The 27,030-nt window shown below is 35.9% G+C and overlaps 1 protein-coding gene and 2 long non-coding RNA genes across 3 annotated transcripts in view; 1 reads left to right on the top strand and 2 right to left on the bottom strand.

Moving 5' to 3' along the window:
• LOC130049293 (leucine-rich repeat-containing protein 70-like) overlaps positions 1–27,030 on the bottom strand; it is a 1,034,056-nt gene that overhangs the window by 515,983 nt on the left and 491,043 nt on the right. The window lies entirely within an intron of this gene.
• Positions 592–12,078, top strand: LOC130049299 (uncharacterized). The gene is made up of 3 exons (XR_008797802.1): positions 592–3,050; positions 7,573–7,753; positions 8,781–12,078. It is a non-coding gene; the product is annotated as an uncharacterized LOC130049299 (long non-coding RNA).
• LOC125670303 (uncharacterized) lies at positions 22,044–22,956 on the bottom strand. Its single transcript, XR_007368158.2, has 2 exons — positions 22,857–22,956; positions 22,044–22,729 (listed from the first exon to the last, which is right to left on the bottom strand). It is a non-coding gene; the product is annotated as an uncharacterized LOC125670303 (long non-coding RNA).

The following is a 27,030-nucleotide window of genomic DNA, read 5'->3' as shown; positions in this document are numbered from 1 at the left end:
GCCCGTGTGTATCAGAGTGTTTAACTGGCCGCGTGTTTCAGAGTGTTCAATTGCCTGTGTGTAAAGGAAAGTGTTCAATTGACCGTGTGTAAAGGAAAGTGTTCAATTGACCGTGTGTAAAAGAAAGTGTTCAATCCCCTGTGTGTAAAGGAAAGTGTTCAATTGCCTGTGTGTAAAGGAAAGTGTTCAATTGACCGTGTGTAAAGGAAAGTGTTCAATTGCCTGTGTGTAAAGGAAAGTGTTCAATTGACCGTGTGTAAAGAAAAGTGTTCAATTGCCTGTGTGTAAAGGAAAGTGTTCAATTGACAGTGTGTAAAGGAAAGTGTTCACTTGATAAGCAAAAATTCAAGGAGTGAATAAAACTATATTTCACAAATTTCGACCCCAGCAATGTCTTCTATGTTGTTTTTAGTACCAAATAGTAAATTTTCGTACTAAAATACCAATAACTGTAGAAGTGTTCAGTTGCAGGTGGGGAGTTAAGGTGTTCATTTGACACGCGTTACACGTATGTGTGTGTGTGTGTGTGTGTTTGTAAGCCCTGTCAATTGAACCAGTGAATAAGAAGGCACACGTGTAGATCAACACGGGGTCGGCCAAAGGAACACGGAAATGGTGGTGTTCAGTTGGATTTTTATAAAAATCAGCATAAAATCATTAAATACGTCATCTACCATCAAAATCCTGAAGTGTTTACTTAACAGGATTTATGAGATGTGTGTAACAGGTGTGTAAAGATTTAGCACTCGTCCATCTTTTTTCCTTGCGAGCATGGCTTACACACTTTCGAAGTGCGCATGCTCTGTTTTAAATGACGTCATTTGTGATATCATCATAATGGAGTTTTCCAGGGAAAGAAGTTGGCCCATCTGAGGTAAGTAAACACGGTTGAAAGAATTTTTTTGCATGTTATCAATGGGTTTTTTATTACATAGACTGATTAAATGGTGTTTCATACCGATCGTGTTATGTACAAGCGACAGAGTACCCGAGTTACTGAAAATTTCGATGATAAAAGTGATAAATCTGCGTGAACTGTTTGGTTTTTCTTTTCTTTTTGAAATATAATCTTTGCAGTTAATGTACTCTGTATACTAAGAATTCATATTGATTTTGGATGGAATTTCACAAAAAGAAATGCGCCAGGTCCTTAGGAATCAACCCCCCTACCCCACCCCCACACGGCACATTTTTTGGATGATTGGAACGTATACCCCTTTACATCTGTCTCCCTACTTTGAAGTTTTTTCCAACGCCATGACATAAATAATAAATAGATAAATAAATAAAAATGCAAAAATAAAAAAGAAAGGTGTATATGTATTCGGATTGGCATGTTCCACTTTGTCCGGGTTGAAATCCCCGAGGATGCAAATGTACATTACGCCGCACTGCTTGCAGTACGCACATGGTACAGGCGTACCGCATAGGTATGTAACTACTAAGACTATAAACCAAACAGAATATGATATGCAAAACTATTACTCTGAATGCATTTTATTTGTTTACAATGTAGCCTGTCGGGCTGTGGTGTCACACGCGTGGTTTACACGTGCACTTTAGGTGGCAGTGGAGGAAATTCGAACGATGTATGGATTATTGTCTCCTGGTAACTTTGGCAGTTACCCTTTGCTTTCAATCTACTTTTTAAGAATAATTCAACCCTCGCTAATCATTTCCAAGCTGCATTTCGATCTTGGAAGAATGATCTTCAGCTACAATACAAAATTAAGGGATGATGTTGTGTACTGAGTTTTTCTTGATTGTTTACATCTGTGATTGTTTATGTGATGTATAAACTGATCAAGCTGTACAGTGTCATGACATATAGTGGCATAGCTTCCATTTATATGCTTGCGCATCATTTTGTCAGAAGAAGAAATTTCTAAAATTAAGATTTTTAACATGTATATGATTATATGTGTTTGTTTGATTTTAGTATAATACCTGTAGAGAATATTTCAGTAATATGAAGTGCGACACATTTAGACGCATGCATGTGGTGTTTGAAGGTCTCATCTGAAAGACCAGCAACTTTCTCTTTTGAATGCTAAATATGACGATGGAGCATTCACCTCACTACCTACATTTACACCCTAAATAAAGTACATTAGCATGGCTCGAAACCATGATTTCTTCATCATGAAGCAAATGCTCTGTTACCACTGAGCTACCAATTTTTTAACATGAATTCATAGCTAAAAATTTAAAAAAATTATAACTAATTTTTTGTTTAATTCCATAAATATTATTCCTCTCTTTAGACACAATTCTGGGTAACCCCCTGCCTTTGGGCTTTCAGAATGGGACAATGTCAGGAGAACTTTTGTTATTTGTTATACTCTTAGTGTTGATGGCATCTATGAACAACAGGATAATGTTTTTAGATTATTATTTCTGATATCATATTTGTAAATTGTTTATGAGGGGTTGTTAAAGTTTGTGGACAAAAGGACACACTTATTAAAAATTCAAAGTTATGATAAGTAAAAAATATAGGAGATGTGTAACAAGATTGTAGATTTGAACATTTTAATTTTAATTAATTTTTATAAGTATTGATTTCAGATACATGTATGACATTGCATGCTTGATCGGGGAGGGGGGCTACAGTTAGATAATATTCTGGTCAGCACATTCGATAAACTACAGTTGTACATGGAACTCATTAAATCACTTCTTTTTCTTTCAGTGGTCTTCAACTTTTAATCTCTAAGAAGGAAATGTAATTAAAAGATGAATAAAGTATCCATAAGAATACCAGAAGAAAGGCTGTGTTGAGAAAAACAGCCCTTCCTCAGTACCTCAGAACTAGATGATAGCCCTTGTTACTTTATGCTGAATATGACACAGTATAGAAGATCTGATCATGAAGAAGTTACACCATTGATACACTTGCCAACTGCCAAAACTACTTTCTGATAGTATGACGAGATTAGAAGATATCATGGTGTAGTCATGACACAAACTGCAAATCAAAGATTGTCTTCCCCAGAGGATGAACAGAGTGCTTCACATGGATAACATTTCCTTTTCGAGTTTTGAAATTAGTAAGTATACAAAATATTTTAGGCCACATAGTCATAAAATTATTTTTTAGATTTCCATCCTTGCTTGGAAAAAAATGGGGCAGGTGGTGTATTTTTTATTTTTCAGAATATATATTTCCCGTTCATTATACTTGCATGTTGCTGAAGAGTGTAGATTACTTCATATTTTTTTTTACATTGTTTTCTTTGGACAGAAAATTTTCATACAGCAATATTATAATTGTTTTTAAGTGATTTTGAAGTACATTTTCATGTAACACTGAAGTTGAACATTCTTTTGCGCTTTTTTGAATAATAGTAATTTTTAGCTCACCTGAGCTGAAAGTTTAAATGAGCTTTTCCAATCCCCTGTTGTCCGTCTGTCTGTAAACTTTCACATTTCTGACTTCTTCTCAAGAACCACTGGGCCAATTTCAACCAAACTTGACAAAAAGCATCCTTTGTGAAGGGCTTTCAAGTTTGTTCAAATAAAGGGCCACACCCCCTTTCAAAGGGAATATAGAATTACAAAATTGCAAAATTAGGGTTGGGTCATTTAAAAATTGTCCCCTAAAGAACCACTGGGCCAGAAGAGCTGAAATTTACATGAAAGCTTCCTGACATAGTGTAGATTGAAGTTTGTTCAAATCATGACCCCCATAGGTAGGATGGGGCCACAATAGGGGATCAAATATTTTACATACAAATATAAAGGTAAAATCTTTAAAAATCATCTTCTCAAGAAACACTGGGCTAGGAAAGTACAAATTTACATAAAAACTCCTGACATAGTGCAGATTCAGGTTTGTTAAAATCATGACCCCCTGGGGTAGAATGGGGCCATAAAAATCTTCTTCTCAAGAACCATTAGGCCAGAGCAGTTTACATAATTTACATGAAAGCTTCCTGACATACAGCTCTGTAGTGCAGATTCAAGTTTGTAAAAATAAAATTTTGAAAAGGTGTCGCTGTGTTTGGTGTAATTTTTGTTCGTTCTGCACAAACTTGCTCACTCAGCTTGACACAGCCTAGGTGTTCATATGTAAATTTTTTATTTTTCGTAACTTAAAATGTCGTATAGCAATGGTGGCCAGATCAAATTTTCCTTCCAATGTTATAATAGGACTAGACATGGGTATCATTTTGCACAGTCTATGCGAAAGACGTCGGACCTGACCGATGTGCAGTGCCTCAGGTCCGATGTGTCATTTTTTACACCGGACCGGAATGTCCGATGTCTCAGTATTCGGTTTTAAGCTTTATTATTTTGACGCGGAGTCAATTAAATGTTTGTTGTAAGTAAAAAATATCACACAAATCCAAATACGTAAATGAATGTGATTAAACCGCATGGACCGTCTAAAGTATTATGCGGGAGGGATCCCTGGTATAGTATTACTAGTATAATAAATAAGATTTCCTTGGTTTTGCATTTTCACGTGTTTCTCTTTTTTACATTAGGTTTTTCGGTCTGACAAAATTTGGTTCGGTCCCGTGTGTTCATTGATTACACAGGACCGAATGTCCTGTGTGGTCCAAAAAACTTTCGTATAGACTGTTTGCATACAATTTAAAGTATGTTTTTGCATATACACATTTTTCTAATGCCTGTACACATTGAATTATTAAACACCAGGCACGTCCTCCTATCCCCTTTACAAGCTATGTTTGTGTGGGGTTTTTTGGAGTTAGATTTTAGGTAGGAGAAATCATGGCCCCGTGAGTAGGTTGGGCCACAATACTTAAATAGGGATCAAAGTTTTAGAAGCGAATATGTAGAACAAATCTTTAAATATGGGCCAAGGTGAATCAGGTGAGCGATGTGGCCCATGGGCCTCTTGTTTGAATATACAGTTTATGGAGGATCAGGATATGCCATTGCCGTATCCGCTAATTAATGAGTCATAATTACCATCATTGTACCACAAAGCAACAGTCACTGTACTGTAGTTCTTTTGCTTAACATTATTCAATTCAGTTTGCCATCATCTTCTTCTAGTCTAAGACATGCACACTCAATAATAAAAGTTCCAAACACAGAATTGGGAAATGGCATGGTATCGAATACTTTCACATTCAATAGCATCTCCATTAATCAATTTTAACAAGGCATACATGTGCAGTCACTTGACCAAATGCATATCACACTGCAACAGTCCTTCACAACTACCACATCTTTGGGTACCCTTATAATAGAAACATGTCAAATATAACCACAACATGCCAAAATGTTAGGGTCAGTCATTGAAATGCTCTAAATGTTTGATATACAAGCCAAATATTTGTTCTCAACTTCTTTTTTTTAAAAAAAAGGTAGAATAAAAAACAATGGGGTGGATAATTTTGAGAGGGGTGGGCGTGGATGATAATCTGTAAATATGAAATTCTATGTGGCCTTAAGTACAGTAAAGATGAAAGCAGATCTTAGTATTTAACAATTTTGTTGATCCATAATTTATTTACAGATTTTATATGATCTTATTTTGTATAATTAAAATCTTAGATGATATGTGTAGAATAATTATATCATTTAGCAAAATGTAATGATTTGTAAACTATAGATACATATACATGTAGTAAATTTGTGTAACAATTAATACATTCAACCCAAAAATGAATTTGCATATTTTAATTTATTTTTAGCTCACCTGAACCAAAGGTTCAAGTGAGCTTTTCTGATCACATTTTGTCTGTCGTCTGTCTGTCTGTCTGTAAACTTTTCACATTTTCGACTTCTTCTCCAGAACCACTGGGCCAATTTCAACCAAACTTGGCCAAAAGCATCCTTGGGTGAAGGGCTTTCAAGTTTGTTCAAATGAAGGGCCATGTCCCTTTCAAGGGGGAGATAATCACAAAAATAGGGTGGGGTCATTTAAAAATCTTCTTCTCAAGAACCACTGGGCCAGAAGAGCTGAAATTTACCTGAAAGCTTCCTGACATATTGCAGATTCAAGTTTGTTCAAATCATGGCCCCCGGGGGTAGGATGGGGCCACAAGGGGGGATCAAAGTTTTACATACAAATATATAGGGAAAAACTTTAAAAATCTTCTTCTCAAGAACCACTAAGCCAGAAAAGCTGAGGTCAAATTTAAACATTGATTTGTTTGATGTACTCCGACCGACCAATCAAATTTGCTCCTACCCGACCATTTTTTCCAGCAATTTAAAACTTTTTTTTGGGGGGGGGGGGTCCCTTGAAAAATAGAAAATTCTCCTTATTCTAAAAGAAAATATTACAAATTTTCATGACGTTAAAAAAAAACCAAAAAAAAAAAAAAAAACCTACCTACCGACCCACCTTGAAAAATGTGAGTCAGAGTACATCAAAGAAAAATATTTTTAATGATGGCCTGAGATTTACATGAAAGCTACCTGACATAATGCAGATTCAAGTTTGTTCAAATCATGGGCCCCGGGGGTTGGATGGGGCCACAATAGGGGATCAAAGTTTTACATACAAATATATATGAAAAATCTTTAAACATCTTCTTCTCAAGAACCACTGAGCCAGAAAAGCTGATTTTTACATGAAAACTTTCTGACATAGTGCAAATTCAAGTTTGTTCAAATCATGGCCCCCGGGGGTAGGATGGGGCCACAATTGGGGGGGGGGACCCCATCAGTAAGCACGCCCCCTACTTCCGGTGTAATGGCAGTAACTGCAAAAATGAAGGCCATTGTGTACAATACTTCATTATCATTTAATGTTGTTCACGTTCTTCTGACCCAGGGATCGAATATTTTCCTACAATTTACAGTGGATCAAAGAGAATTGTTTTATAGTTTTTTTCTTCTTTATGCATATATGACCCAGTATGTCTCTGCAGAGCACAGATCTACATCTGGCATTTTCTAATTACTTAATGTTCACTATTTTTAGCGATCAATTAAGTTTTTTAAAATTAGTTTTTCAGTCAAAATTAGCATAAATATAAATCTATAGCTAACCAGGGGTATGATGCATGTGACTCAAATTTGTCATTATGCAGGGGCCTATATCTATTCTACGAAGTATATTTGATGCGCATTAAAGTTTGAAAATTTTAATTCAAAATATGCATTAAAACCGCTGTTTGAACAAGGCATAAGTATCATTTTAAAGTTACATATGTACGTAAGTATCTTTGCTAGATATTATGTTCAAAAAGAATAATCAGTTTTTTTAATTACTGATTAGATCACCTGAGTGGGTATAAGGATTGATAAACTAAGATTTAGAATTTTTATAAAAGCTAACAGACAGATGAAAGAGCTTGATAAATACCATAATACAGTCCATCATAACATGGGTGCATGAAAATCAGGTTCTAGAGCAGATATTAATAGGTAGAACATTGATGATATGTCTTATCTGGTATATGTAAGTTGTAACACCCTCTTCATTAATACTGTGCATTTTGACAAAATAGTATATGAAGTCCAATGGTTCCATTGAATTTGAACATATGTTGAATAAATATATAGTTAGTAGTGGTAGGGAACAGGTATTGCTTGAATGTGTCTACTAGATTTCTTGTTAAATAACCTTCACTTTAATTTCAGTCAAACATAATTTTGCATCAAAGAGAAAAAGTGGCTTTGACATAACCTAGAAAATACAATATTCATTAAAAAGAGCATGGCACCAGGATAGCTAGATGCCCATATTCCCAGCAAAATGAGCCAGTCCTAAAGAGAGTCCACTAGAGATGAAATAAAACGCATTAAAATGTATTGAGAAAAGGTATATATATACAAGTTTTGATTTGCACCTTAAGAGTATATTGATAATTCGTATTTTGACAGCCTCCAACTTACAGTGAAAATATTGCTGCAGTACTGTAATTATGTCTCCCCTCTTTCAGGGGAGACATATTGTTTTTGTACTTTCTGTCCGTCTGCCACAAAATGTTGTGAACACTTCTCCTATATGGCTTATCAGATAGACTTTAAACTTTGTACAATGCTTCATTGCCATTTGTAGATGTGTATATTGGTGGGATGGAAGGATCCAATTATTTTCCTAAAAGTTAATAGTAGATCTTAGAGGGGTGGAGGATGTAAAATACCTTGTCAACACTTCTCTTCCTATATGGCTTATTGGATAGATTTGAAACTTTGTACAATGCTTCATTGCCATTTGTAGATGTGCATATTGTCGGGACAGGAGGGTCCAATTATTTTTCTAAAAGTTAATAGTAGATCTAAGAGGTGTGGAGGATGTTAAAATAGCTTGTGAATACTTCTCCTATACGGCTTATCCGATAGACTTGAAATTTTGTAGAATACTTCAATGCCATTTGCGATGTGCATATTGCAGGGACAGATCAAAGATCCAAATGTTGTCCCTAATATAGTGGATTGTAGGGGTGGAGGGTGTAAAATAGTTTGTGAACCCTTCTCCTATGTGGCTTAATTATTGGAGTTCATAATGTCTCTGTTCCTGCTCATGCTTTATCTTCCATACTATGCAGTACATTAAGGGGTTGGAGGTTTCATTTGGAGCACTTCCAATTTGGGGAGCTGGGGATACATTTGTTTTTCATATAAACAATCTGAAGTTATGATATATTTGTCATAAAATGTCTATGATATCTGTATCACTTTGAATCTTTAAAAATGATAATTGATGTGTGAATTAATATTTACAGCTGATCATTTGATAAACACTTACTTTGTAGAAATAGAAATTATGATTTTATCTAATTGTACATTTTTTGCTACCTTTTACGAAGACCTTTTACTAATCACTTCTCTAAATATTTTTGCAGATTTGTCAGAATGTTATGCATCATGATCAACAGAAAAGAACTTCACAGGTAGACCAAAGCTGACATGGGATGAGATCCTAAAACGAGACCTAGAGTTTAGAGGATTGGATAGGATCAATCCACTGGGTCGCCAAGTGTAGAAGTACAAACTTCAACCTCGACAGGACAGCCAGGCCTCACCCTTGCAAAACTATTAATTTGGCCTGGATAGTCAAAATGAGTGATGATGATGATATCAAGGTCTGACACTGTAAGCTCAGTAAGGGTAGATGCTGGCAATGGAGCTGTTAAGCAATACAACAAACAGGTTTAACATAGAACATGTTTATATACTTTTTTAGCTCACCTGAGCCAAAGGCTCAAATGAGCTTTTCTGATCACCTTTGCCTGTCGTCTGTCTCTCTGTAAACTTTTCACATTTTCATTTTCTTCTCCAGAGTGAACCACTGGGCCAGTTTCAATCAAACTTGGTATGCATCATCAATAGATAAGGGGTATGCAAAAATAGGGTGGGGTCATTTAAAAAACCTTTTCAAGAACCACTGGACCAGGAAAGTTGAATTCACATAAAAGGTTCCTGTTTTGTGCAAATCATGGTATCCGGGGGTAGGGTGAGGTCACAATCGAGGATCAAAGTTTTACATTCATATATAGTACAGATTCAAGTTTGTTAAAGGTCATGGCTCACAGGGGTAGAGTGGGGTCACAATAGGGGATCTAAGTTTTATATGTGAAATATATACAAGGAAAATCTTTTAAAATCTTCTCCTAAAAAACTAGATGCAGAACTAAACCCAAAAATTGTAGCTCTTTGAGAAGATATTGGGGCAAGTCAGAGTGCTAGAGCTTCAGATGAGCCCCTTATTAAAAATCTTCAATTTACGGCACAGAAAAAAAGTGCATGGTTAAGTCCCTCTATCACTGCATTCCGGCATCGCTGTCTCATGAATTTAATATTAAATAATTCCTAACATATTTTCCCACTATACTTGTTTCCAAGCATACTTTCAAATATTCCTTAAACCCACATATAACCTAAAAACTCACAGCTTCAAGTGATTTTCTTTGTTGATGTAGCCATGTTAGGTATACGTAGCCAGTCAATTTGAACCCCAGTTCATTTCCATACTCGTACTCATTTTGAAACATAATGTCTGTGTGAACTAATATCCCCACAAATATTTTTAGTGAAATATTTTGGATGAAATCATCCTAGTTGGGTTAAATACTTATTATTCAAAAACTGTAGGTTTGAATATTGAACTAATCTCACAGCTTTCTTAAGTTTGGTCCCCATCCACTCCAGTCTGTTTTTACGCTTAACTATTGAAATGGAGTGCAAGGGATCAGACTAGGCTTTAATAGCATTATCAATTTTCAAAAGCTTTAGAAAAATTATACAATTTTAGGTCACTTGAGTAAACTCAGATGACATATTGCTATTGGTCTGCGTCCGTTGTAGTCCGTCGATGTTAACAATTGAATATTTTTAACTAAATTCTATAACTGAAAGGTGAAGATAACGAACAGCGATCAATCTACGATTCGAATAACAGAATTCTTTTCAAATTTAGTATGAAGCACACAAATTTACATTAAACCTTCCTGACATAGTGCATATTCAAGTTTGTTAAAATCATTTCCCGGGAGGTATGGTGTGGTAACAATAGGGGATCAAAGTTTTATATGCTGATACATGTATATTTAAAGGAAAAATCTTTAAAGATATCTCTTGAACTATTTAAGCTAGAGCTTTCATATCTTGTATATACAATTTTTATGGCAAAACAAATCTGACCTATTCAGTGTGTCCTGAACTACATTGTGTTTAAGGTAAAACTTATATGGTACCAATTTTGATGCACCAGATGCGCATTTCGACAAATAATGTCTCTTCAGTGGTTGGCGTGGGTTCGAATCCTGCTTGCACCGGTAAGTGAGAAAGTTTCCCAGTTTACTCTCGGAAGGTCAGTGGTCTCTTCCCAGGTACATTGTATCTGGGTTCTCTCTTCCACCAATAAAAACTGGGCACCACCAGATAACTGAAAAATTGTTGAGTGTGGCGGAAAACAGCTAAAACAATCAATCATATTATGTTCTTTGACCTTGTGACCCTGAACTCTGAGTTTGACCTACTTTTAAGAAAGTATAACTTATTAAGTATATCCAGGACTATTTTAGATAGGGCTTTCATGTATTGTATATAGATTACTTATGGCAAAGTCTTTCATATCATACCAAGACCTATGACTTCATACCTTGGTCTTATCCAGAACAGCAATATCATGCTTGTCATATATTTGTGTTATATGATTTCATTTTAGTAATGTTGTGTTCTTTAGAGGTAGGTTTGGGTCACATTATTCATGAGAATAAAGATTGATAAAATAACATTTAAAAATCAAAACAGCAGGGCCAAGGTGACTCAGGTGAGCGATGTGGCCCCTGGGCCTCTTGTTGATTTTGATATTTGTACAGATATCATTTGTATGAGAAATGGAACTCTTTTTTTTTCTTTTACAAATACATGTATTATCATATGGATCCATCTGTGTTGATTATTTAATCAAAGGACTACATTCAATGTATTAAATGCAAATTTATTGATATGTCTGTGGTTGAATTACTCATGTATGCATACATTTTTTTGGCACATGCAATTACATATATAATGTATATATATATATATATACTAATTGTACATATAACATCTCCTGTAATATAATAAAATATATGACTGAGAATAAAAGACCTGCTGTTTTCATTGCTACCATGGAACATTAAAAGATTAGAATAATTCAAATATCTTAATGAATTCTGTAATATATGAATTTGATATTTGTATACAATTGCCTCACTGGTGTTGAATGTGAACTTTGGTTTATCATTTCAGTTTGCTCTTTATATCAAATCAAAATTTAAGACAAATAAGGAATTATTTCCGAAATTGGTTAATATGGTACATTGTAGTAAAATAATCAAAAGTTTATTCATATGAGATAGCTAAATTCCACATGGATAACCAGTGACTGATTCTTAATTGTCAACATTTTCACCAAACAGTTTAGAAATTACCCCGGTACATACTATTGGGGGATTATAAAATTCCTTGAAAAGTGACATATTTTTAAATATCACCTTTTCAAGGAGAAAAATCCCTTTAAGTATATGAATCCTATGAAGAAATTAAGAGAGAGGTGGCTATAGGTATATGCGACCCACCTGATCTTTATTTTTCTGCAACATATTCAAGTGTGTTTTTATCACTTGTATGGTGAGATTCATTTGTGGCAAGAGCTGTTGTGATGTCTGAGTCAGAAAGCACCAGAATCCACTAGGAATAGTTTTAGATCTATGGAGCGCCAAATTAACAAACTCAAATATTTGAAGATATCTTTAATTATTTGAAGATATTATCAATTCATTTCATGCACCAACATTGCAATCAAAGATCTCTTCAAATAATTAATATCTTCAATTCTGCATTATATATATATTGCGAGCATGAATTGAATTATTGATATCATTATTTATTCTGCTGAATTGATGCAGGCAATAATTTAATTGTTGCTCTCCTCAAATGAATTATAATTTAATGATACCAACAATAGAATTAATACAGGCTACAATTCAATTGAAGAGAGCAATAATTCATTAATGCTAACATCACTTAATGTGCACAATAATTGAATTATTGCTCTCTTCTATTGAATTAATGATATCATTAATTAAATTGATGCGTGGAATAATTATTTTAGAGAGATTATCTAATTGAGATATAATCTTCAATTCAAGATATCCACAATTGAATGATTTCTTTAATTGAATTGTTGCTCTTTTAAAAAAAAAATGATGCGCGCATTAATTGCTTATGAAATAGCCTTGTATATATAATTAAAAAGATCCTCCATTGAATTAAAAGAGATAATCAAGTCATTCATACAGAGCTCTAAATTAATTTTTGCGAGCAATATTTCCACCCCATGGATGTGCGCATCAATTGAATTAATGAGAGCGATAATTGATTTGATGTGCGTATATTATTGGACTTTAATTTGAGCTTATGTAAAACATTAAAAAGATTTTAAAAATCAACCTGGTGAATTTGTATTATAAAGGTCATGAGAGGACACGTCCAGTTTTTGAACAAAAACAGAAGGTAATATATTCCCTTGAATTTGCCATTGGTCATCTCTGTCCTCAGATCGGCAGGGAAAGGAGTGGGGGTCCAAATCACTTTTATGAGGGAGATTATTTCTCATTCGAAGGCGCGAATTGCCGATGTTCAGGAAATGTTTTAAATCTCTACTTGCCTTTCGAGACTGGACTAAGTTCATCAATAAAACTTACAAAATATGTAACTTGAATTTTACCTTTCGTTATAATAGTTCAATTTATGCGCAATGTACCAGGTTCAATTGTCGGTGTGTTTCAGACGTAGTTAATGAGGAGGGGGGGTGTCCAACACGTAACACGTTTAGGGAAGGGCGTAATGAGTGCCAAAGGCACGAAATCTCTAAACAAAAATATCTAAGATGAATCAAAATCGTGATTTTTGGGGGTTCTCTATTACAATTTTGTCCTCATATTTCAAGGTGAGATGATAGTCAAAATTGACATAATGTGCATGTACCTATCATAAACATGTAGATATTTTTGTAACAGTATATAAAGGAACCGGGAACAAATCCTGATTCTGAAGTTATGTTATATAAACTGGTGTTATAAACCGGATTTTCTAAGAATTTATGGTTTTTGTAACGTTTGATTAAAGTTTTCTGTAAGGTCACATCTATGTAGTTACATATTTAAACAGAATGTTCATGAAAATGTTCCCTTTTAGAGTGGAATTAAGATATCGCGTAACATTTCTTTACAAAGATATCTAATTTTTATTCATGTCAAAAGTCAACAAAAAACTTAAAGTGATACAATAAATGTATATAATTATGAATACTTGTTTTAGATCCTTTAGGCACTGTATTACAGAATTTTGATTTTATTTATCATACTTTTTGGTCGAATTACTACAGAGTCTGGCCCGTACAGCATGCATTGGCAAACGAGGGAGTCTATAATCATAGAAGTATATATATATATATATATTTATAATAATGATGATTATCAAAAGTTATTATTACATTAAAAGTCATCATTATGGACACTACTACCCCTCCCCCCGACCGGTCGCGGTAGCTCAATGGTAGAGCGTTCGCTTCGTAACCGGGAGGTCGTGAGTTCAAGCATCGTTCATGCGTCAAACCTAAGACGTTAAAATTGGTAGTGTTAATTGCTCCTTCGCCAAACGCTCGACGTTTAGAAGTGAGAATCACGGATCTTTTGGATGTGACCTTATAAACGTATATCCCTTGTCGTACATGTAGTAGGTTTTGGCACGATATTTCAAAGAACCCTCACTGCTACGACCCTGAACCCTATGGGTACATTGGATAGGTCTAAATTCGTGGTACTCCGCTTAAAGCTGGTTACGTCTCAATATGAATAAAATATTCTCGACGGGACGTAAAATATATAATCAATCATCCAATCAATACTACCCCCCCCCTTTTTTTATTTTCTTGCGGCGATAATTTCAACGAAATGTGTGGATTCCCTGTATATCCCATCCCAATTTCGATTTATATCATCGTTTCACGCTTTTTTGTAAGCTTTAGAGATTTTGCCTTATTTATTTAGCGTGGTGAGAATGATTGTTTGGATGTTTCAGAGTGTTTGATTGCCTGTGTGTATCAGAGTGTTTAACTGGCTGCGTGTATCAGAGTATTTAATTGGCCATGTGCGTCAGAGTGTTCAATTACACGTGTGTGTCAGAGTGTTCATTTGCCCGTGTGTGTCAGAGTGTTCAATTGCCTGTGTGTAAAGGAAAGTGTTCAATTGACCGTGTGTAAAGGAAAGTGTTCAATTGCCTGTGTGTAAAGGAAAGTGTTCAATTGCCCGTGTGTAAAGGAAAGTGTTCAATTGCCCGTGTGTAAAGGAAAGTGTTCAATTGACCGTGTGTAAAGGAAAGTGTTCATTTGATAAGCAAAAATTCAAGGAGTGAATAAAACGATATTTCACAAATTTCGACCGCAGCAATGTCTTCTATGTTGTTTTTAGTACCAAATAGTAAATTTTCGTACTAAAATACCAATAACTGTAGAAGTGTTCAGTTGCAGGTGGGAAGTTAAGGTGTTCATTTGACACGCGTTACACGTAACTGTGTGTGTGTGTGTGTGTGTGTGTGTGTGTGTGTGTGTGTGTGTGTGTGTGTGTGTGTGTGTGTGTGTGTGTGTGTGTGTGTGTGTGTGCATTAAGCCTATAAAATACAATATTGTACAGCTGTTTTTTCGTTTTATTTTGAATTTTATTTACAAGTAAGCATTGATATACAAATGCCTAAATACACGAAAATGCCTCCTTCTAATGGATCCATACAACCGTAGCTCTTCTACCGGAAAAAGGCTAGGCCTTCATTATTTTCCGGGGGAGCATGCCCACTCCAACCCACCCACCCCTTAGGCGCTCTTCTGCTTTTACCTTAAAAGTGCAAATAGAAAGGAGCTCTCCATATAAGTTGTATTAATGGACATTTTATATAGTCAATTACAACCATACCTATAGGCCTATGGCTATGGAACTTGGAAATTTGGTCAAAATGGCGACGATCCGAAGCAAGTCTACCCTCTGCGTACTGTCGGTTTGTGTGCAAACGTTTGGAAGCGTTCGCCATTTTGAATCTTGTCTACCCAAGTTTATGTTACATAAAATCCGTAAAGATTTTCTCAATCATAAAATTCACACCTCCGTTGCACAAGGACTCCGCTGCAATATATGACGTCACGATGCACTGTTTACATCAACTGCGTTTAAGAAGGAATAGGCGGATCAAATGTCTAAGGTCGTGTTGCTTAAATTGTTGCAAGATGACAGCTGTTCGTCCACATCTGACTTTGAATTTTTGTATACGTACAAAATGTATCTGTTATGGAAAGCATGCAGTCACATTGATACACAAGTATCCTCAGCTAGGTAGTTTGGTCAAATAATGGCCAGATCCTGGTAGTCTAGTCAATCTAGCTCAAAAATGAGCAAAACCTCAAACTAATTGCAACAAAAATGAAATTTTTATTATCCATGCAAGAAAACACATGCAAACAAACATATTAAAAATCGGCTTTTGTATTTCCATGGGGAAATTGGAATTTTGGGGTAAAATTATGTGTTTTTTCATGAAAATCGCTAAAAACTGGAAATTGAAGAAAATGTCCATTTTATGTAACATACAGTAGAAATAATCTCAAATTTCAACCTGGAAATGTTCGATTAAAATTTTTACAGCAGAATATATTCTATCCTTGACTGTAATTTTTGGGTAAAATCTTACTTTTTTTAATAAGAATTTCTTCTCAAATTCTAAAATGTATATATCCAGTAGAAAATAGCATTATACGTAGCAAAGGGCAGTCAAACGTTTTATTCTAGGCACCAAAAATATTATATAATTTTTGAAGATAATTCGATAAGAAGTTACTAATATGCGTTTCATTTTCTAATCTAAATACTATACCATAAATAGTATAGCAAAAAAATGTTTTTCTTTCTCTATTTCTTTTTGTGGTCATTTCAATCTTCACGTGCCGTGATGATCTGGGTTAAAATAGGTCTTTAGTAGCCCTTGCTTGTCGACAAGATATCTCGGTCCTTCGTATGAGACCGCAAAACATGAGTCCCCGTGTCACAACAGGTGTGGCAGGATAAAGATCCCTCCGTGTTCAGAAGCCGTAAGCGCCGACTATAGGGCCATATTTTGCAGCCCTTCACCGGCGATGGTGGCGTATTCTTTATGAGGGGAAATTTCACGAGAGAGAGAGAGAAAGAGAGAGAGAGAGAGAGAGAGAGAGAGAGAGAGAGAGAGAGAGAGAGAGAGAGAGAGAGAGAGAGAGAGAGAGAGAGAGAGAGAGAGAGAGAGAGAGAGAGACTTATACCCCTGTCCGAGGTTGAACTCACTCCAGTGTGTGACCAGAGCGCTTAAAAAACATGCTTTCGATGACGATTGAATTTTACCACGCTGTCATACACAACACGGTCATTGAAAATAGAAATGGGATACACTTATATGACGAATTTAAGAGAATGGTACAAGATACACACTGCATTTGAAACATTTCAAACAGCACATATATTACAAACTATTATATAGCCCTTGGGTCGAGTCGTTGGTCATCGTATTGCCTTACATAATTGTGTGTTTGATTTTGTTCTACTCTATGGATCTGACATTTTTAGATACCGGGTGTTGTTGGAATCTGATGTTTTACGTATCATCATTTATCCACTGCATCGCCGTGATCCGCCTGTATACATTTTTCCTGTTTGTTTTATTTGTTTTCTCACATCCAGAGATACCATATATTGGGATCATTTTTGCAATAATCCAATTTCGCCTTTCTTTGTGATTATTTTTGGATCGTAAACAATTGAATTCGCATCAGATTCACATAGATTGCGTTCCATATTTTGCAAGATAAGAACAATTCAGTGAGTTCAAACTGCGGTGTAGTATTAATTATCTTACTCGTAAACTGTAGTCAGGCCTTATCACCAGCCTATTAACTTGTTGAGTGATAACACACGTAACAGTCATGTCTGTACTTCGTACCTCTAAAATTCAACTTGAAGAATCGCAAAAAAACTATGCAAAGGAAAAGTAACAGTGATAGTAGCATTTTCGCATTTGTAATATGCAAAAAACTCGTTATACGTTAATTATCTTGTAATAACAAAATAGTGAAATGTGACTTACATGATATCAATAGGAAGTCATAGTTAACACCATGTACAACTCACAATATATTAGATTGATGAAAGAAGACTTCACGACAGCATCCCATGTACAGAAAAAATGATCATCATCATACCAAAATATCACCTATCAATTTTCATAAGAAATGTCTGAATATGTACATTTTAATGTCATGGAAATGAAGAAAATATGCATGTCTTATACTATAAATAAACGTTTTTGAAGAAAAGTTTTGCATATAATGAAAATATGAAGACTGATCCAAATTCAATTTTGAGATTGTGAGCAGGTGGGAATATATTTGAACAAGAAATTAGCAAAGATGCATTGATCGTACATTGTTTTATGTCTCACTCGAGAATGCAAGGTGAAGATAACGAACAGTGGTCAATCTCATAACTCCTACAAGCAATACAAAATAGATAGTTGGGCAAACACGGACCCCTGGACACACCAGAGGTGGAATCAGGTGCCTAGGAGGAGTAAGCATCCCCTGTTGACTGGTCACACCCGCCGTGAGCCCCATATCCTGATCAGGTAAACGGAGTTATCCGCAGTTAACATTAGTGTGCCAAGAACGGCTTAACAATTGGTATGAAACACGTCAGACAGCATTTGACCCAATGCGAGGTTGTATTGACGAACTAGATCGTTATAACGACCATAGCATTTGCGAAATGCTGACTTCATTCGAGACTGTTGAAATCCCTGTACCATCAACTTGTTTGTCAGTAGTTTACCTCGATTTAAGAACTGACTATACCCAGAGCAAGCTCTTGCATATCGAATCAGTTGAGATATATAAACACCATATGCAGGTGATAATGGAATATTGCTACATAAATGTTTCACTCATATAAGGGTCTGTGTTTGTCGAACACTTTATTCTGTATTCGTTATGGTGTTTATGAGATTGATCACTGCTCGTTATCTTCAACTTTCACACATATGGAGACGTCACCATTCCAGGTGAGGGGCTGCAAAATACATTCCTATGCTCGGAGTGTACGACCTTTGAGTAGGGAGTGGTCTATATCGTGTAACACCTGTTGTGACACGGGACTTCGGTTTTTGTGGTGCCCTATTTAATCGCCTTTTACGACAAGCAAGGGCACTGAGGATCAATTTCAACCCTGACTCCAAGGGACACATTTTATCACAGGAATGTACAATTGTACACGTGGCTATTTTAAAGTCTCTTCTTTGTAAGCATCAGGTGATTAAAATGGACTATTTTCTAAATAAAAGGTGGAAAGATCACGATTTTTAATTAACATTTTTATTCCATTAAACTACATGCATGTGTTGATTTCTTTTCAAAATAATAACTAAAATTAGGAATGCATTAAGATAGATGTAATTAAAATTTCAATTAACTTCTTACCTCATCAGTTGCATGTGCACATTAGAATGCCACATGATCCAAAACTATTAAAAGCAAATATCCAAAATATGCTGATTACACTACTTTTAGGGAAGTATGTAAGGTTGCCATTTAAATGAAATTTGATATCACCCAGTTCTGCAAGCTATAAATAATTAAAGAATATGTTTTAGTGTGTGGTGTTACTTAAAATAAAAGTGCAATTGTTTGTAAAAGTATGCGTTGAATATATATATATATATATATATATATATATATATATATATATATATATATATATATATTTTGAATGTTGAAATCTAGCACTGAAAGTGTTATGTTATACAAAAAGAGATGTTATTTCAGATAGTCAGAACATGATAAACGATGGAATTCCTATGGGAACGGTGTGTGGTACTCTATTAGCTGATCTGTTTTGATATTCTTATCAAGTAGGATTTATTCAAAGCTTCTATATACGTAAAAAGATAAACTTTTCATGTGGCCTGCGACTCCACATGTAGATATATCGACAACGTTTTATCTATTAACAATGATTAATCCCATTCATATATCGATTCGATATATCACTTTGAGCTCGAAATAAAAGACACCACGGAAGCTTCTACATCTGTATTATACTTATTTTCTTAAACTTAGATGTTAACAGAAAATTAACAACTTCAATTTATGACAAACGCGATCACTTCAGTACCTCCATTTTAAACTCCCAATACTCATGTAGCAATATCTCACTAGCACTGGTAGAAGTATATGATTTTGATTAGTCTCTTATCTGATTCGATACGCAGACGCTTGTTCTGAACATGATCAGTGTTGTAAATCGAGGCAGATTACTAACAAATAAGTTGATGTTACAGGCGTCTCAACAGTCTCGTTTAAAGTTAGCAACATGCAAATTCTGTAATATAACCTGTCCTTGGGTCAAATGTTGTCTGGAGGGTTTCCTACATATTTTTAGGAATATCTTTACATACTGATTTTAACTACGGATTATTCTGTTCTCATCTACAAATAGGGCTCACAGCGGGTGTGACCGGTCGACAAGGGATTCTTACTCCTCCGAGGTACCTGATACCACCTGTATTGCTTATAGGAGTTCTAAGATTGATCACTGGTCGTTGTATCCACCTTCCATACTGTATACAGATAACTATTATCTCTAGTTTTATTTTCGTTTCTTTCGCCGTTGCTGTCGGTGGGTGACCTTTGGACTGGATGAAATTATTTTCTTTTTTTTTCTTCACAAAACTAGGTACATTAAAACATAGTGAAAGGACCTGGGAGTGTTAAAGGGCGACACTAACACCGTGTTTCGTCAAATCTAATGTATCCACAATATTAAATACCTCTTCCGGTCCTTTATATTTGCGATTCATAATATCCAAATATTCACTGACAACCAACCATATCAAAAACTTTTGCCATCATCGAATACTGGTATCCATATGTAGCCTGTCTTTCTTTCAATCATACTTTATCTCATTCCTAACGAGGTTACGGTGATGAAAGTATCATAAACGATTACAAGTACAAGTAGAATATAACAAAATCAGTACAAAGAATAAAGCATTTACAAATAATAGATTGTGTATATATTAGACAGGAAGAGGGGGACATTGGTTTACTTTTTCCAACAAGTAGTATTAGCGTGCAACAAAAATAATGACTCATCCTAGGTACCTGATTCCATCTCTGGTATGTCCAGGGATCCGTGTTTGCCAAACCATTTTGTATTCGTTATAGGAGTTGTGAGATTTATCACTGTTTGTTGTATTCACCTTTTCAGTGGGATATCAAAGCCATTTTCATTAGATATGCAAAACGTCATGAGATTCATTAAGTCGAATCATAAAATGCAAATCCAATTTGGAATATCATGTAAATAGTTAAATATTTAAGATACATCAATGTAAATTTAAGAAATATAAAACCCAAGTTCCTAGTACCGAGTTCTCCTTCCGATGATTGTTTTCCTTGCAATTGATATTCATACAGTGTATAAATCAAAAAAAAAAAAAATCAGCCTACAGTCACTGCTCCTGTTTGTTACGTGGTAGTTTTACGAGTATATATAGGGTCGGTAAGCTGCGAAGCTGTATTACACAGCAGTAGCCGGTGGAATCCAAAACCAATCAGGCAAGGCTTTGGTTTTGAAAATCTATGAAAATTGCTCTCAGTGTTGAAAGCCTTTTGTAAAATAATGCAAACCTTTTTTTCAGTAAAATGAACAAAGTATGCTTTGTATATTTTCCTTTATACTTACACATTGACTACGGATTTGCTACGGATTTACTCCGTTTGCCTGATCAAGACATTGGGCTGACGGTGGATGTGACCGGTCAACAAGGGATGCTTACTCCTCATAAACACCTGATCATGCCTCTAATATGGTCGTGGGTTCAAGTATACCCAACTCTTCATTTCGCATTCCATATAGGAGTTATGAGATTGGTCACTGTTCGTTATCTTCATCTTTCGTTGTGAAAATGCTGGTACTAAAAGCCACGTTTTCGAAGATCTGGCCTGGATTTCTCGAAATGAACTTCAGTCGAAATTTGGACTTAAGCCTGAGATTTGCCAAAATTTTGATTTTGACTGAGATTTATTTCGAGAAATCCAAGCTTGTTCTGGGTATAATTAGTTTTTAAATGAAAGCAGACCACTGACAAACACATCGATGTTACACGGATTTAAAAAATCTCCTCGATAGTCAATGATTTGCAAATTATCTGGTAGTTAAAATGATCTGGTTTGCAAATTCAACCTTTCATATAATCAAATGTGCTTCATCTTAATAGTTAGATCGTTCGTTACTCATTGATGTTCATTACGCATTACTCCGATTACCTGATCAATATATAGGGTTCACGGCGGATGTGACCAGTCAACAGAGGATGATTATTCCCCCTTGGCATCTTATTCAACCTGTGGTGTATACAGAGGGTCCGTATTTGTGTAGCTCTTAATTTTGCATTCAAAATAAATGTTATGAGATTCACCACTATTTCTCACTGTAATGAAGTTCTTTTGGATTTTGCGTAGGCAATAAAGAAAATGCTAAATCGTAGAATAAATAAAAAGAAAATTTATTTAGCAATAAGAAAAGAAATATAAAGATGTTTAAAAAACACAAAGAAATCACACTTTCACATCCACACACACGCACACACACCCACCGAGGAAGAAAATATAAATTGATATAATAAACCTGGCAATATTGACAGTCAAAATAACGTATAACTGTCAAGACAATTTAATAGTCAATGCAACAGATATGTCAGTTCAGGCTGAAAATGTTACTGGTAATAAATGAATTACAAAATGGTTCAAAATAGTAGCAAATTCCGCTAACTATAGAAAAAGTTAAACAGTAGTAAATTATGTTTTGTCAATGCAAAATTTCTCAAATTCCTTTTTGATCAAATGTTAATTTACTGAAACTCAAAATCAACGCTACGTTTGGCTACTCAGCACAATTCAATTGAACGATACGTCACCCTTGGCACTACCAGGCCTCCATACACAACACAACACTAACAGCCCCAGAAACATAGGTATATCACTGGACAACGATACTGGATAACGCCGACTTCAAACCAATGCCAACACTAGGCCCACAAAATAATTGCTGATTCCATCAAGTGGAACACTCATGTACAGCGCGGTCTCACGTGTTCCAATTCTCACGTCGAGCACCTTCTCAACGCTGGGAGTATACTGCCTGATATGGCCCAGCTAGTTTCGTAAAACCCCTCTGCACTGAAATAGTAATTACTTAATCTAAAACCCTTACACAAGGTGATTTGGTTAACAACAAAATTGAAAACACAATACACGAGAAAATTTACCCGAAACCTCGCAAATATTTCACACAAAAATAGCTTACCGACTGGAGGAAATCAATGCCCACACAGTAAAATGTGTGTCTCTCTGGCTACCCATTACCCAGACTAACTAAAGAAAAAAGACCCTGCTGGACAGCATGAAAACATGGCCACACACTTGACAAACAGCCGCTACTCTGACTGACGAAACCGGTATACTAAAAATAGCCTTATCAACCAACACTCACACTACGGAAACACATTACAAGCATAAACAACCTATTTACAAACAACACCACAAAAATTAACTAAAATGAAAAATGAAAATTAACTTCATCACACTCATTTTCACCTTTTCATTATTTTTGACCGAGAAAGAATGAGACCATCTATATTTGCCGAAGACACTGTCACCTTAGGCTTAACCTGCGCTCTATACATAGTAATTAGATCAATAGACCATGCATGTGTGTAACTAACGTTGTCTCAGAATCTATAAATCCACGAATAAGAAACATTATGCTACTATACTGTAAATGCTTCCCGTTTTTCACGATGAATAACCAACTCATCCTCTTTTGGTTTCTGAAGGCTAAATTGGCAATTTTAACCGATTAAATATGAAGTATAAGAGTGAGGTACATTTCAAGGACATTATTTTGGAATTCAAATAAATGATATTTATTGATCATCTTTTGTATTTAATATTTCCATGTGTACAACAGAAGTAAAGTTTTGTTTAAGGGAAAACGCGCATAGAAATTATACCAGCGGATCAGCAAATACAGTTTATAACACCATGCTCACTGGAAAGACGTTAATTAATATGCTTACATTTTGTTTTGCCTTTCAGCACCCCCAATGCTATTGAATATACTATTTAACTTAATTGTTTACACATGTATATTCCTCAAGTATATTAATCAAAAACATTCCGCATGTTTAGTACCGGAACTTTCATGATAGTGATGGAATCTCTCTCTCTCTCTCTCTCTCTCTCTCTCTCTCTCTCTCTCTCTCTCTCTCTCTCTCTCTCTCTCTCTCTATTTATATATTCACCAGAGGCTGGACACTGTGAAAGCGAGAAATACATGAAATCAACTTTGAGCTGATATTTATTTTTCGTTTGTTTTCCATTCAATGTCTAGCCACAATCAATCAATGAGGAACGAAATATGTATTATAGGTGTTGAATTCATTTCATTGATACTATTTTGAAATTGTGTACACAGAAGGAAAAATAAGCGTTTATTCATTTTCCCCAACACATATAAATATGTTTCAACATTTGTGTATATGAAAATATAAAAAAAACAACATGAAGTATGCCAGCATGACGTGTGTAGATTCATATTCTCGTGTATATTCAAAACTGAAATCCATCCTTTATGTTCACTTTTACTTTTCGTATTTTTGGCGAAATTTCCAACAGTTAGAATAGACGTCCTATATTCATCAAAATTCATACCTGCATTGTGCAAAACTTAAGTGCATAATCCCACCTGATATACCCAGGGATTCATGTTTGCCCAACTCTCTATTTTGTATTCCTTGTGTTATGAGATCGGTCCCTGTTCGTTATCTTCACCTTTTCATGAGGAAAGACTAACATTAAAATTTGTAAGGATATTAAAGGCAAAACCACAAGGAATAAATACGATATTTCGCACGGAACAGTTTTGTGTACACTTTATAGTGGAGGGAAACAAGTGATATATAAATATATGCATATGTACGGATGAAGTTGTGTTTCAAATTAAACCCTTTTCTTAGAAACGCGTACCCAATATAATCAGGACATTGGTTTCTTTTATTGAAATACTTTCCATTTTATGGTATTACGTTTCATTATTTTTTTCTTATGACAGAAATGCTGAACCTTCTAGTCCTCGTCCGCTTCATTGCCTGCACTGTTGCGGGCCGGATCTTTACAACTTACAGTAACCACAACCCAAGCTATTCTACACACACTTACAGTGACCATAACCCAACCTCTTCTACAGGCACTTACAGTGACCAGAGCCGACCCTATTCTACAGGAACTTACAGTGACCACAGCCGACCCTATTCTACAAACACTTACAGTGACCACAATCCCATCTATTCTACAGGCACTTACAGTGACCACAACCCCACCCATTCTACAGGCCCTTACAGTGATCACAACCAACCCTATTCTACAGGCATTTACAGTGACCACAGTACAACCTATTCTACAGGCATTTACAGTGACCACAGCCCACCCTATTCTACAGGCACTTACAGTGACCACAGCCCACCCTATTCTACAGGCACTTACAGTGACCACAACCCACCCTATTCTACAGGAACTTACAGTGACCACAGCACAACCTATTCTACAGGCACTTACAGTGACCACAGCACAACCCATTCTACAGGCACTTACAGTAACCACAGCACAACTTATTCTACAGGCACTTACAGTGACCACAACCCACCCTATTCTACAGGATCTTACAGTGATCACAACCCAACCTATTCTACAGGCACTGGTAGTAGCTGCAGCTCTCACCTTAGAGAAGGAACAGGATTACGCCCCTATTCTAATGCGTTGAACTTTGGTGATGGATCTGCTGTTGCTGCTGTTGCAGCCGTTGGTGACCGACGTGCTGCCGCCTCTGCGGTAGCCACTGCGGCTGGCAGATTTGCTAGCTTAAGAGCCAATCTGGGTGGTGGTATGCGCGGTTGCATGCGCAGTGGCATGAACAGTGGCATAGGCCGTCACATGGACAGTGGCATGCGCGGTGCTATGGGTGGTGGCATGGGCAGTGGCATGCACGGTGGTAACGGCGGTGGTACTGAAGGTGGTCGCATGGGCGGTGTTATGAGCGGTAGCATGAGTGGCCGCATGGGCGGTGGGAGGAATGGTGGCATGCGAGGTGGCAGGGTTGGTCGCATGGGCGGTCGCATGGGTGATCGCATAGGCAATGGCATGCGCGGTGGTATGAACGGTGGCATGGGGAGTGGCATCCACGGTAGGAGGGGCAGTGGTAAAGGCGGTGGTAACGGAGGTGGTAACGGCGGTGGACACAGTGGTTGAAGCGGTGGTAACAGGAGAACACGGGTATTTTTATGAATGTTAACAACATTTGAATACAATCATAACTGATAAGTAGAAGCAAATTAAATGATGTGTTCTTTCTTCTTTTCAGGTGTATTAAATTCAAGAGAAGACTGGACAGTGTTTTCAGTTGTAGCAATTGAATAGATAATGAATGGCATAAATGCTTTCTTGTTCCCTTAATTGTTTCAATACCAGAGTTTATAGCAGCCCGTGAAATACTTATTTGAAACCATGCCCCAATTTGAACCAAACATACAAAGTATGATCGTTACATTTTCTATACGGATTTCAAGTGTACAAAGATTAGCTTCAATAACAAATAGAGCTGCTGTTAATATAAATGGAACAGATGGAACAGATGAAAAGTAAATAGATAATCAACACATGGTATGGTTAAGAATACTAATTATGGTTTTCTTTTCGGAATTTAAGTCCTCTATTAAATGTTTTTTATGACTGTCAAAGTATTTTGTCTTTAAAGATCCATTTTATAACCGCACTAGTACTTGAAAAGAAGGCTTGACTTAATTAAAGCAGATGTTATTTACCTGGAGTGGTTAGGGGTTACATATGCGCTATCTGCAGTACACAATGAAATTTACAGAAAATAAAAATAAGATATGGACAATCTGTCATCTGAATCCATTGTTAAGAAATAAGAATAAAAATGCATTAACTCATTCATTTAAATCGAATAGTTTGTTTGAAATCATCATTAACTGTATTGTGTTGATAGGTCCACAGTTAGCCCCAATAGTTCTTGCCCTTTTTGTTTATCGGGCCGTCAGAACTGTTGTTGTCGGTGACAGAACAATAAATGATGCTTGAGAAAGAAGTACGTGTAGCATGGTAGGCACGACGGCTAGTGCGTCTACTGCGGGATCATTTTATTTTTCTGGATCCCAAATGCCAACCACAATACGCTAATCATTAAAGCATGAATCGTTGCTAATGTGCACAGTGATTGTTGACAAGCTTGAGTGAGTTGTTGAGATGCATGGCTGAATCTGTCAGTGAAGGCCTAATTTATTGTATCGTATTTATTTGACAATTGGTAGGTTTTTTTCTTAGTTCAAGTAAAGTACAAAGTAGGTGGTTTAGAATTGGGTCTACTAGTGATCAGGTTTTTAATCGAAGCAGGCTACGAGAAC

This window comes from Ostrea edulis, chromosome 8 (genome assembly GCF_947568905.1).
Source record: "Ostrea edulis chromosome 8, xbOstEdul1.1, whole genome shotgun sequence".
In the NCBI taxonomy this organism is placed as follows: domain Eukaryota; kingdom Metazoa; phylum Mollusca; class Bivalvia; order Ostreida; family Ostreidae; genus Ostrea; species Ostrea edulis.
Note: the sequence above shows the minus strand (reverse complement) of the source record. Positions and strands in the feature narration are given on the sequence as shown.